A 14,614-nucleotide genomic window follows, 5' to 3' on the forward strand; every position below is an offset into this window, starting at 1 on the left:
TTTGAAATTTTATATTGAACTTATATTTATAATGAACTTTTGGCAGAAATTTTGATTCAATGAAGTTTTCTTGATTCAATGATGTATTTTTTTTTAAAGATTTTATTTATTTATTTGACAGAGAGAAATTAAAAGTACACTGAGAGGCAGGCAGAGAGAGAGAGAGAAGGAAGCAGGCTCCCTGCTGAGCAGAGAGCCTGATGTGGGACTCGATCCCAGGACCCTGAGATCATGACCCGAGCCGAAGGCAGCAGCTTAACCCACTGAGCCACCCAGGCGCCCTTCAATGATGTATTTTTTTTAAAGATTTTATTTGTTTATTTGATAGAGATCACAAGCAGGCAGAGAGAGAGGAAGGGAAGCAGGCTCCCTGCTGAGCATAGAGCCTGTGGGGCTCAATCCCAGGATCCTGGGATCATGACCTGAGCTGAAGGCAGAGGCTTTAACCCACTGAGCCACCCAGGCACCCCAGTGATGTATTTTTTTACCTGTATTTTGTAATCTATATTGTATTTACCTTTTATTTTGATTCAGTGCTCTGCTCTTGATGAACCAAAAATTCCTGAATACCTTTACATTAATAGATCGTGTTATGAAGTTGAGCTTATTCTAGGATGTCAGTTTGTACTTGTTCCATCAGATATCTCGCCCCAGCACAACTTTTTATAGGGTCTTGTACAATAGAATCCTCATAAGCTCCTGTCCTTCCACAAGAAATATACATACATATGGAATGTATGTAAGTGAATGACTGTGTGTGTATATACACAAACATACGGTTTCAGACTTAAGAAACATTGAACTTTTGCTTCTGGTAAACGCAGTTGGTAATTAGCCTTGTTTAAGTGAGTGTGCTTCTTCTTATATGTACCTTGATAGGGCTGTGTAACTAAATGTTTCATCTTTATAGGAATATCTAAGGTTCATTTTTGTTTTTAAGTAATATTTACTAGTATCTTTCTCAGAAACATATAAAGAAAAAAACAAAAATAATTTGTAACACTGTCATCCAATTACTTTTAGAATAATAAACCACTGTTTAAAATAATGAATCACTCATGTATCCTACAAGAAAAATTTATATGTACCAGCCAGGATATGTATGTGTATACACATACTTTCGTGCTTACAGCTGACCCTTAAACAATGTGGTCTGGAGGTGCTGACCCCTCCCATGCAGTCAACAATGCACATATAATTTTGACTCCCCAGAAACTTAACTATTGATAGCCTACTGTTGACTGGAAGCATTGCCAAGAACATAAACAGTCAATTAGGACATCTTTTATATATGGTAGTGGCGCCCGACTGGCTCAGTAGATGGATCCTGTGACTCTTGATCGGGGTTGTGAGTTTGAGCTCCACATTGGGTGTAGAGATAACTTAAAAATAAAATATTTTTTAAAAACCCATTTTGTGTATGTATTATATATTCAATTATAATAAAATATGCTAGCAAAGAGGAAATGTTATCAAGAAAAAATTGTAAGGAATAGACCTTGACCTTGGCAGCATAATTATGGATCTGTCTCTTCAGGCAAAGGAAACAAAAGCAAAAATAAACTATTGGGACTACACCAAAATAAAAAGTTTTTTTGCAGCAAAGGAAATGATCAACAAAACAGAAGGCAACTTACAGAATGAGAGAAGATATTTTCCAAAGATATATCCAGTAAGGAGTTTATATCCAAAATATATGAAGAACTTATACAACTCAACATCAAAAAAATACAAAGCACTTGAAAATATCTGATTAAAAAATGGGCAGACGACGTGAGTAGACATTTTTCCAGAGAAGACATGCAGATACATGAACAGATGCTGAACATCACTAACCATCAGAGAAATGCAAATCAAAACTGCAATGGGATATCACCTCATACCAGCCAGATTGGCTAGTATCAAAAAGATAAGAAATAATGGTTATTGGTGAGGATGTGGACAAAAGGGAACCCTAGTGCCTATTGGTGGGAATGTAAATTGGTGCAGCTATTGTGGAAAACACTATGGAGGTTCCTCAAAAAATTAAAAATAGAAATACTGTATGATTCAGTAATTCCACTACTGGGTGTTTATCCAAAGAAAACAAGAACACTAATTCAAAAATATATATGCATCCATATGTTTATTGCAGCATTATTTACAATAACCAAGATATGGAAGCGGTGTCCATCAATAGAAGAATGGATAAAAATGTGGTATATACGTGTGATGGAATATTGTTCAACCATAAAAAGAATGATATCTTGCCATTCATGATCACAAAGATGGATCTAGAGGGTATTATGCCAAGTGAAATAATTCAGAGAAAGACAAATACCATATGATTTCACTTATATGTGATTCCTAAAAAACCAAGGACCAAATAAAACAAAAACCAGACTCTTCAATACAGAAAACAAATTGTGCTGGGCAAAGGTGATAGATTAGATAGATAGATAGATAGATAGATAGATAAAAGGGATTAAGAGGTACAAACTTCCAGTTTTAAAATACATAAAGCGTGGGGATGAAAAGTACAAATAGAGAATAGAGTCAATAATACGGACTGATGGTGACTACACTTACCAAAATGAGCATTGAGTAACATAGCATCATTGAATCAGTATGTTGAAACTAATACTAATGTGCTTCAATTTAAAATTTATTTAAAAGAAAGTTATAATGAAGAGAAGCTACATTGACAATGCTGTATCTGTCGGAAAAAATCTACATACAAGTGGATGCGTGCAGCTCAAACCCATGTTGTACATGAGTCAGTTGTACACAGATGTGCTCTTACACAGCCTTAATGCCTTGATGCCTTAAGCATTGGTAAGGATGATAAAAGACCCTAATTATATATCATAATTATATCATAATTCATAGTCATTTATTTATTTATTTATTTTAAAGATTATTTATTTATTTATTTGACAGAGAGAAATCACAAGTAGGCAGAGAGGCAGGCAGAGAGAGAGAGGAGGAAGCAGGCTCCTTGCTGAGCAGAGAGCCCAATGCGGGACTCGATCCCAGGACCCTGAGATCATGACCTGAGCCGAAGGCAGTGGCTTAACCCACTGAGCCACCCAGGCACCCTCATAGTCATAATTTAGCCAGTATCAATCATACTGATGGACACTCAGGTTGTTTCCAGTTCTTTGGCTGTTTAAAAACAAGGTCACAGGGAACATCCTTGGACATACAACCTAGTGGTGCTCTTGCAAATGTACTTGTGGAATAAGTTCCTTGCTGGGAATTGTCGGCACAAAAGAGCACTATTTTTAAGGGCCCATAAAGCACAGTGATGGTTTGTTATTCTTCAAGTACATTGGAGTGGCAGAAATTGACCAATGAAGTTATTAGAGGAAAAATGAAACTGTGCTAAGTCATCACTGGGTTGTACAATAGGCTGTAAATATGGTGGTAATAGCCCATAATTAACTATTGAGCTTTAGACTTTACTGATTTAGACTTTATGTCAGAATTTTCTCCGTGTCGTTTGACAAAGCAGTCAGTACACATTCTCAGGCTTCATTTCAGATCAAAGGCCATGAAACAAAGACGCCACAGCCTTCCCAACCACTGTAAGAAGACCTTGTAATGTTCAGGAAAAAGCTTGAATTTCTAATTAATGAGTATGTTTTCCCTCCCTCAGGTGGAAGGGAAGATTTTGGAAAAGTAAACCACTGAAGAGACATGGTATTGCTCCTGTAACTTAGAACTGGAGAGGAGGCAAGATGCTGGCATAGCTGTTGAACTGAGAACCTGCTATGCCAACATATTGCCATCTTTCTTGTCTGACAGCAGCCATGGCCACTGCCTGCCACCCCTCATGTGTTGCTACGGATGTGTGCCCTTCCTTGGATGTGGGTTTCCATGACCTGGCCCTGCTCAGCTCTCTGACCTCTCTTCTACCATGCTGTGTGTTACTCCATTTTAGCCCCAACTGGCCTCTCTGGAAGTTCCTGCCTCTTTCTCATCATTTGGGTCTCAGTGAGGGCATCAGCTCCTGAAAGAAGGCTTCCTTGGCCACTCTGTCTAAAATAGCTACCCCAGACCCCAGTTGTCCTTCACCCCTGTGTCCCATTTTATTTTTTCAAAATATTGGTCATTCCCTGGAATAAACTCTTTGATTTAAGTATCTTTCTCTCTCACATTAGAATGTAAGCCCCTTGAGGGTTAGGGACCTTGTTTTTCTCTTTCAGCCACTGAAATCCCCCGAGCCTGACACATAGGAGACCCTCAGTACATACATTTGAAAACTGCATCCTGACTTTCATGGTATAAGAAAGATGTCAAATAATTATATTTTTTCCCATTACGCATGGCTTTGGTGAAACTCTGACTCACAATAACAATATAAAGAACTACACAGTTGTTGGGTTCTGGACCGGCAACCCTCACTCCTTAAAGTAGTCAATATAATATCACCGGTTCCAGATTTTATCAGTATATCATAATGAGAAAAGCAGGAGAGCTTCAAAACCAAGCCTCTGTGAGACTCCCACACTGGCGTTACCTATCTCTGTGTTCTTGGGCAAGTCATTTAACCCTTGAGCCATGGTTTTCTTAATTATAAAATGAGGATAGTAGTACTAGTCCCAAAGGATTCTTGAGTCAAAGAGATAAGATATTTTAGTCCAATGATTCTTACTTCATGTCTGAAATTTCTGACATACATGTTAGAGTAGGAAACCAACAAATTTTAATTATCTTACTATCAAGAAAAAAAGTAAATTTTTCTTCAGTTAGACACAGGTAATCTGACATGAAATGAATGGAAGTGCTATGGCAGAACCATAACCCAGGCAGAATTCTGTGTTAAGACTCAAGAGCTCTTGAGAGGCCAAGGACTTAATTGTCCAAGTATCTCGAATTCTTCTCCTCTCCTAGTTAGTTCTCCCTCCTCTATCTTCCTTTATTCCTGGAGTTACTGGTCTTTGGAACTCTTTTCTTTCCTTCATTTCTTTTTTCTTCTCCCTCTCTCCCCCCTTTGGATCTCTTTTAAAAGCAACTTTCAGAGATTCAATTTATAGAGGAAGAATATTTAATAAATGCTTATTTGTTCATGTTTTTAAGCATTGAAGCTTTAGTAAAGTGTTTTGCTTTTAATAAACTAAATTTTCTTTTAATTTTGATGCTTTTCCGAGAAATAAAATAACTGTTAGTACTCTTGACTCTCATTATTTATTGCTACTCATGGTATTATAACTCTGACGTACAGAAAATGTGCATTATGCTTTTGTGTCATGCCTCTGAGAGTATATTAAAATGAGCTATTAATAAAAACATGCCGCACAAAAGTATAGCGATTTTAGTCCACAAGTTCTATAAGCATTCTTTTTATAGCTGACAATGATTAGTTTAGAGACATTTAAAACTTAGTATGATAATTAAGGAGCTTATGCTAAAAAGTAGTATTATGCCACTTTTCTAGTCTGAAGTATCTAACAGATTAATGATTTCCATCTTGATGGTCTGTGTGTTCATTACCTTAATTTGTTCTTTTAATTCTTGAAGAAATCAATTCACAGAACACCAGCCCTGGGTGGGGCCACTGCATAAGCTGATGTTGCCCATGAAGAACCCACTGAAAATTGACATCTGCATTGCCTTATTCATTCCTTGTCTTGCTGGTAAAAACATTGGTGCACAGTCAGTAGATCAGGACATCCTGACATACTGCTTGTTTTAAGAAAGTTGTTATTTAATACTTTTTTTTTTTTTTTTTTTTTACCTATAACTTTGTTCTAAAAAACCTTCTAAAACTTTGTTTCATTAGCTTGTTTGGGCTTCACTCACCTTTTTCAGAGTTCCATTTACCCTCATCTACATCAGTTGACAGAGATGTCTACTACCCCTTGACCTCAATATAAGATGAGCTGGACACAAGTGTGGAAATGAACTTGGAGCTTGCTTGGATTAATCCTCCACATCTTCATGTGTTTTACTGTAACTTGCCAAACATCTGAACCTTCTTTTTTGATTCCAAGTAGTCATGGGGGCATTGGGTGGGTGGCTTGGGGGCAGCAGAGGGTTGACTTAGACAACTTAGGACTTAGGAAGAGCAAAGTGGAGGACTAAGAAATTACTTTTTTCCTGTATCCTGTAATTTCTTTAAGTCTGCGGTTTTCAACCTTCAGCATTCATTACCAGTTACCTGGAGAGCTTGTGAGGAAATGCAGATCCCAGACTATCCCCCAGACATTCTGATGTACTGGGTTTTAATTAAGACTCAGGAATCTTCATTAACCAGGCACCTTGCCAATAGTTTGACAATGTACTACTACACTTGAAGGACCCTTGTCTTCAGTCTGAAATGAGAGGGCAAGTTTTTAAAAATCTCAGAGTTCCCAGTAAGGAGCTTGGGAGCGGTCTTGGACCCTGTTCTCCTGCTCCATCTAAGTGCTTGTGAAAACCCAGAACAGTGTTTTGTGATCGTGTTCTCCTTATGCTCTGGGCTTGATTGTATGAACAGCCCACATCACTGCACACAGAAGCACCAGGGCCTCTGCGGTGCTTCTGCAGCCTTGTTTATAACTCAGTCATCTTTTCTCCACTGGTTCACATTACAATTTCTGAGATGTTTTATGTTCTTTCTAATTGACTTGATATTGACTCAAATCGCTTACCTCTATATATTATTCTTTAGAATTTATGTCACATTATAAATGATATATGAGCTTCTCAAGGCTAGAGACTAGGTTTAATTATGCAGAAGGGGAATTTTCAACTGCCTCCAGTGACAAACCTTTCTATAAATGGAAGGATCACATCTTAGCTGATCTGTTTCTTAAGTTTAGATTTTTGTGGATTTTTAAAAAAATTGGAACATCTTTTCTGTTGTGAGACAGTGTGTATAGTAGAAACAGCTTTAGAATGAAATGCAAAACATCTAGGCTGTAATCCCAGACTTGTCATTTTCTAACTCTCTACATCAATTTGGGCAGGGCATTTAATCTGTCATGCTATTTGGAAGTAATAGCACGAGAAACTATATGATACATTAGAAAGAAAAAAAGGGAAAGCAAAATACAGCTGTGAAAACAGCATGTAGGCAAGCTGGGAGGGAATCTACAAAAAGAAAATAGTTGGAGATTTTTAGTGGTCATTTTATTTTAAAGTTTTTACAGTGTTTTACTGCTTTGTATTGTTATTGTCCAATATAAATATAAGTAAAAAAAATAATGAGTTTTGATTACAAGGCAGAACTTTATTCTCATCCAGCCTGAACCTTTTATTTGCTAACTAATCCCAGTCAAAAGAGAAATGTGATATTTTAGTTGTATCTTGAGGAAAGGTCTGGCTTCTCTTATGCTGTTGAAAACCTAGATAGAAATAGCTTATTGGCCTTCAAATAATAATGATAATGACTCTGTGACTCATATACCTTTTTTCTATGTCATTGGCTTATTATGTGATTCAAATTATTTAAGTTATATGAAGCTTCTTTGAAAATTATTAGAAGTAGGGATGCCTGGGTGGCTCAGTTGATTGTCTGCCTTCGGCTCAGGTCATAATCCCAAGGTCCTGGAATCAAGTTCCGCATTGGGCTCCTCATTCAGCAGGGTTCCTGCTTCTCCCTCTGCCTGTTGCTCTCCTGGCTTGTGTGTCCTCTCTTTCTCTGACAAATAAAATCTTTAAAAAAAGAAAAAAAAAAAAGGAAAATGGTTAGAAGTTTTGTGAAGTCCTAAGATACTGTAATTAAATCCTTCTGACCCTCCCTCTTTTCCTTCACCCCTCCAAATGTTGACTTTTGAAGTGATTGAAATTGAAGTGTTTTGTTCTAAATGGCTATAAAGTTTTAATTCATAAGATTCCAGTCATTTACCATTATTTGTAGCAGCTAACCTGACAGGAACCGTGGGCCCATCTTCTTTTAGTTCCACTCATCTGGGAATGCAGAAGCAAAAGAATGGGAGCCCTGGAGCCTCCAGTACCAGACATTGCCTACTCCATCTACATGTAGCTCGAACCACATTCAAACAAAAGTACCACATGTAGTTTCACTGAAACTAAGATGTTTTTATTCCCATATAAATATTTTATGTATTTGTTTAATGTATGAGAAAAATATACATTAGAGTATACTTTTGAAAGTAAATTTATTTGGGGGCACCTGGATGGCTCAGTCAGTTGAGCAGCTGACTCTTGATTTCAGCTCAGGTCACGATCTCAGGGTCGTGAGATCAAGGCCTTCATTGGGCTCTACTCTCAGCACAGAGTCTGCTTGAGATTCTCTCTCTTCCTCTCCTGTGGTTCCTTCCCCTCTAAAAAGTACTAAAATAGCAATTTAAAAAAAGAAAGTACATTTGTTTTAATATTGTAAAAGTTAATTTAAATAAAATGTTCATAAACTTACTGGAAACAAAAACAGGAAAATATGAAAGTGAGCCCACATAGCCAAACTTTGGGAAATGGGAATTTGGGTGAGCAAGATCCTGCTGTGGAGAAGCAGGGAGAACTTTATAGAATGGGATAGTTGTTTCCTTTTTTTTTTTTAGATTTTATTTATTTATTTGACAGAGAGAGACATGGCAGGAGAGGATGCACAAGCAGAGAGAGTGGCAGAGGGAGAGGCAGGCATCCTGCTGAGCAAGGAGCCTGATGCAGGGCTTGATCCCAGGACCCTGGGATCATAACCTGAGCTGAAGGCAGACACTTAATGACTGAGCCAACCCAGGCGCAGTTGTTTCCTAATGTACAATGTACAGTTCAAATTGGGATAGTTTCCTAATGTACAATGTACAGTTCAAATTGAGAAGTTGATATATTCTTGGATGAAGAAAATTTTTGTTTTAAGCGAGAATGAATGGACTTCACCTGTACATTGCATATATGGTCATATATTTAATTACTTTTGAGAGTTACTAATATTTCCCTGATGTAAAGGTCTTGCATCTTCTGTGTTTGAAAGCCAAGCCCAGTTTGTAAATAAGAGAGTCTATTCATAAATGATTAGCCAATCTGAGCAAGTATTTGAGGGTAGATGTGTGACCTTGATAAGAGGGTCCTCAGTGCCAAACTGTGGCAGTTTCCATTGACAGAGCAGGCACAGAATCTGTATATAAACAAGAAAAGCAGATACTTTTTTTTGGATAGTCTAGAGAACTTTCAAAGCCTCATCTTATGTAAGAAAGTAACAGTGTGAGATTTGCCTTATATTGCCTACACAGTGCCATGAGAAATGAAAATTAGAAAAATGTCAGCAAAAATAATTTGCTAAATTTGAAATTCAAAATCTAGAAGTCCTAAAAGATCTGTGTGAAGGAGAACCATCAAGCATGCACAAGGAAACAAAACCAGGATGATATCACAGGAAAGTGATGTAGTTACTGGGAAGCAGGCCACCCTTCATAGTTTGCATACTTTGGAAATAGGTTCTGTCTAAATTCCTAACTTTCCAGAAAAATGAATAGTTTGACTTGCTGATTCCAAATTAATTATCTGGTCATTGGCATAATTTATAGGAGCGCATTCATGGAATTTGTGTGACCCAAATTACCTGGTCATGTTTGCAGATCTGCCTTTTCACTTGTAAACATTTCTAAAAGTTTGATTTCTAAAACTGTATGAGGGACCCACGTACCAGACTTTGAAGACCAGTCACAAAAAATTAGGTTGAGTCTTTTGCTGGATTGTGGAGATTAGGAATGGGTGAGGAGGAAGAGAAAAAGAGAAAGAAGATCATCTTGGGAAGATTAAGGTCAATATATATGGGCGCCAGCCAGGTGCCTCTAATATATTTTTTAAAAGATTTATTTCTGGGACACCTGTGTGGCTTAGTGGGTTAAAGCCTCTGCCTTCTGCTCAGGTCATGATCCCAGGGTCTTGGGATCAAGCCCCGCATGGAGCTCTCTGTTCACGGGGAGCCTGCTTCTCTTCCTCTCTCTCTGCCTCCCTCTCTGCCTACTTGTGATCTCTCTCTGTCAAATAAATAAATAAAAATCTTAAAAAAAAAACAATTTATTTCTTTGAGAGAGAGAAGGAGGGTGAGTAGTGGGGAGGGGGCAGAGGAAGAGAGAGTCTCAAGCAGATTCCAGGCTGAGCATGGAGGCTGATGCAGGGTTCGTTCTCTCATCCAGGAAATCATAACCTATGCCAAAATCAAGAGTCGGATCTTAACCAACTGTTCCATCCAGATGCCCCAAGGTCTAATATTGAAAGAAAGATGAGCACTTGAGAATGAAAAAAAGGTAAAAACAAAGGAAGCAAATACAACTAGTGGCAAGGTCATAGACTGAAAAATAATTGAAATCCCATGTTGTAAAAATGCAACCAGTTAGAGTCTTTTGATGAATACTTTTCCTAAATTTAATACATTCAAAATAATTGTATAGTGTCTATAATTATTTTGAATGATATGACTGTTTGCATCATTACAGTATACAGATACTATCAGTTTTTTGAGAATTACAGAAGTCCTTTACCCAACTTTCTATGTCATGGCTTAGTTTTTTTGTACTTACTTATTCATCATTCAGTATTTATTAAGCACATTCCATGTTTCAGGAACATTATACCTTCCCATGGCTGTGTCTTAAGAAAAGAGAGAAGCTTCTGCAAGTTTGATTATGACAGGGAAGTACTTATGTGTGTGTGTAAACATAATAAGGCAACCTGATTTAGACAGGAAGTGATGAAGGAAAATCATTCCAAGGAAGAGGTGCTTTAAGTTTAGTTAGATCCTCCTAAGAGTGTTGCAGGGTGGTGGGGAAGGGTAGTTTATGTCTTACTTCTTTGTATATCCCCATGGTACCCAGGACAAAACCATACACACACATCTGATGACTATGTCATGATTATCAAACATGTCATCAAACAGGGTATACACGTTTGATGTACAAAGTACTTCAAAGGGATTGGCCTTTATTGGCCTGAGTTCGTTCTCTCTCTCTCTCTCTCTCTCACACACTCACGCACACACACACACACACACACACACACACACGTGCGTGTATGAAATGCTGCGGTCCCTTTTGCTAAGTGAGGACTTCGTTCCCTGCTGAAGCTCTTCAGGAGTGCTTAATTATAGAAGCTGCTGCTGCTGTGGTTAAACTCCGTTGATTTCAAGGTCAGAGTCTTGCCCAAGTGACCGCTGGGAGAAGGGTCCGGTGTAAAAATTCACGGCTGGAACTAGATGTCAAGAACCAAAGCAGCTCTAAGGAAATGCTTTTCTCGCTACCTGTTAACTCCCTACACAGCTCCCCTACTCCACTGTGAGAGGCAACTCCGTTTTCTCCTTCAGGTCACTTTTGTATTTTTACTCATTTTCCTCTTTCCCGTAGCCTTGGCTTAGAAGGGGCTCTTAAAAGTACCACCACCCACTTTTACGGACTCTGTCCTTGTCTCCGCGTCACCTCTCACCATTAAATTCTCCATGTATCCCAGTTCCAGTTACCAACACTGAGAAACTGATGGGCCCAGCTCTCCTGGGCCAGAGCACATATTAGGGTTCTACCATAGGCAGACTGGGTCATGAACCACCTCTGGCGCAGTTAACTTTGACCTGATACAGAACATAGTTATCTAGGTTATAGGTATTGTGATGAGGGGCCCCTCTTTGAAAAGAGTGTGAGCAGTGTTTACCTAAGCTCGCCACATGTCATCACTGATATCCACATACACTTAGCAAATTTAGAATTATTTTACTACTCTCATATATCCTAACCAAACTTCCACAAACACTAAAATAATTTCATTAGGAAGAAAAAAATAAAAAACCCACTTCTTGTTTTTCCTTTTGGTTTTCCCTCTTTTTTGTGATGTGCTTTGTTCTTCAAACCATTTATTTATTGGACTTTTTCACACACACGTAAAATTTAAGTATGCTGATGTTCCAGAAAAGATTAAATCTTAGAGGTTCATTTTTTTTTTAAGATTTTATTTATTTATTTGATGGAGGGAGAGAACACAGGAGGGGCAGAAGGATAAAGAGAAGCAGGCTCCCCCACAAAAGGAGGGAGCCAGACTCTGGGCTCAATCCCAGGACCCTGGGATCTTGACCTGAGATGAAGGCAGACACTTAACCAACTGAGCCACCCAGGCACCCCTAAATCTTAGAGATTATGTGTCTCTCCTCTTTCTAATCTTTTCATGATAGAACCCACATAAATTCCCAATTGTTGGTGTTTGCCCTCTTTTTTTCCATCCCTTATCTTATTGCTTCCAAGAATTTTTTTTAAAGATTTTATTTTTATCTGAGAGTGAGAGAGAGAGCACACAAGCAAGGGGGAGGGGAGAAGCTGAGCAGGGAGTCTGATGTAGGACTTGATCCCAGGACCCTGAGATCATAACCTGAGCCTAAAGCAGACGCTTTACCAACTGAGCCACCCAGGTGCCCTGCTTCCAAGAATTTTGGGTAAATTCTGTTTGGTGAACACATGAGACTCAGTCTCTTCGTTTCACATTCTACTTTAGGCCAGGTTCTTTTGACATTACCCCACAAATGAATTCTCTGTTCAGTGATTTGCTGAGTTAGATAAGTCCTGAGAAAAAATAAGCACTTTCTAGATTAAAGGAATCAAGTCTGAGATCTTGTGAAATTTCCAAGATCTTTCAACTTTGATTTAAATGTAATGTAATACAGCAAGTCTCAGTAAAAGACAAGACCATAGCATAAATAGCCCACATTTCTTTTTTTTTTTTTTAGGAGAATTTTTTTTTTAAGATTTTTATTTATTTGACAGACAGGGATCACAAGGAGGCAGAGATGCAGGCAGAGAGAGAGAGAGAGGGAAGCAGGCTCCCTGCTGAGAAGAGAGCCTGATGCGGGGCTCTATCCCAGGACCCTGGGATCACGACCTGAGCTGAAGGCAGAGGTTTTAACCCACTGAGCCACCCAGGCGCCCAAAGAGAATCTTTTTTTTTTTTTTTAAGATTTTATTTACTTGTCAGAGAGAGAGAACCCTATAGTGAACACAAGCAGGAAGAGCAGCAGGCAGAGGGAGAAGCAGGCTCCCAGCTGCACAAGGAACCTGATGTGGGACTTAGTCCTAGGACCCTGGGATCATCACCTGAGCCAAAGGCAGACACTTAACTGACTGAGCCACCCACGCATCCCAAAATGGCCCACATTTCTAATTTACAGTTTTCTTCATGTGCTCTTCAAAACATCAGTTTGTGGTTGTAGAAGAATCAGATTAAAGCATCTCTTTTTTTGGCCTTCTTTAATTTTATTATAATGATTTTTTTTTTTTTTTTTAAGAGAGTGAAGGAGCCAGGGGGAAGGCGGTCAGAGGTAGAGAGAAAATCTCAACCAGCTCCACACCCAGCACATATCCAAACGTGGGGCTTGATCTCACAACCCTGAGATCATGACCGGAGCTGAAATCAAGAGTCAGATGCTTAACCAACTGAGCCACACAGGCACCCTAGCCTTCTTTAATTTTCTCAAACATTAGTGGACAAGTTTTTTTAAAATAGAAATAAAGAAATAGAAATAAATAGAGATAGAAATAAACACAGCTTTATTTCTATTTATAATGGGCACTCTTCCCTGGCCTCTTGCCTTTAGTTAATATTTGTAATTCCTTGTTAATGTGTTTTGGTATGTAGGTTTATTCCCCAGCTCTTCTTACAAGAAACATTAAGAGAGAATCTAAAAGCTAACAACATATTCTTTCCCTTGGAAAGGACAAGAGAAGCGATAATTTAGAAAAAGGTGTAGCATAACATTCACAGCCAATCTTTAGGAATCCCATGAGAAGTATCTAGGTTTCACTGCTAGCTTTGGTATGTACTCAGTAAATGTTTGTGAAAATGACCGACAATCTTCTTTTTTAAATCTAAAAAGTTTATGGTCATTTCAAAACCTCATAATTTAGATTTTTAAAGATTAGCAAGTACTTAAAAATCAAGTTTCCTTTTGGAGGAACATAAAGAGTAACTAATGACAATACTGCCTTCCAGAAAAGTCTCAAAATTAATTATGTAGCACTTGCTGAAACTTCATCTTTGGAAAGACTGACAGAGGTATCCCCCTTGCCTTACATTCAGTGACCGCCTTTTTCACAGTCCATATGCAGGGTCTCCAGTTTCATTTGGGGCTGATAAACATACCTGAACTCCTTTCTCTTTATTTATTCAAGCTTAAATTTGCTTATGTACCCATAGACCAATAGTCTTAGTCTATTGTTTTCTAACATTTTCAAGGGAAAAAACCTCTGGCAGTCATGGTGTTATTAACAGAACACCATGAATTATTGCTATTGTCATTAACTGCTTCAATTGTATGTCATAAGCAAATCAGATACCACCTTGAGAAGTTAAGGTAAATCATTGCCATGTTAATGGTTTAAGTCCAGTTCATGAGGACAATGCTTGCAAGGTAGAAGTTTCTTCCATTATTTGTCTTTGAATTGGGAAATGCTTGCTAGAATTTGATTTTAGCAGTAGATCATCTAGCTTCAACTTGGAAAACCTTTGTTCCATTGAGTCTCAGAACCAGTGGTCTTAATTACTAATCTCTTAATAAATTAAAAAATAACATGTCAGCCTAATGTAAAGTCTGATGTAAAATTTTTGGAGTCAGAGAATTTAATAAAGCTTCTCTTATTTTTTTAAAAAAAGGTGGGTTGGGGATGCTTGGGTAGTGCAGCTGATTAAGCCTTTGTGTCTTGGTTTCAGCTCA

The sequence above is a fragment of the Mustela nigripes genome, chromosome 9 (genome assembly GCF_022355385.1).
Source record: "Mustela nigripes isolate SB6536 chromosome 9, MUSNIG.SB6536, whole genome shotgun sequence".
NCBI lineage: Eukaryota > Metazoa > Chordata > Mammalia > Carnivora > Mustelidae > Mustela > Mustela nigripes.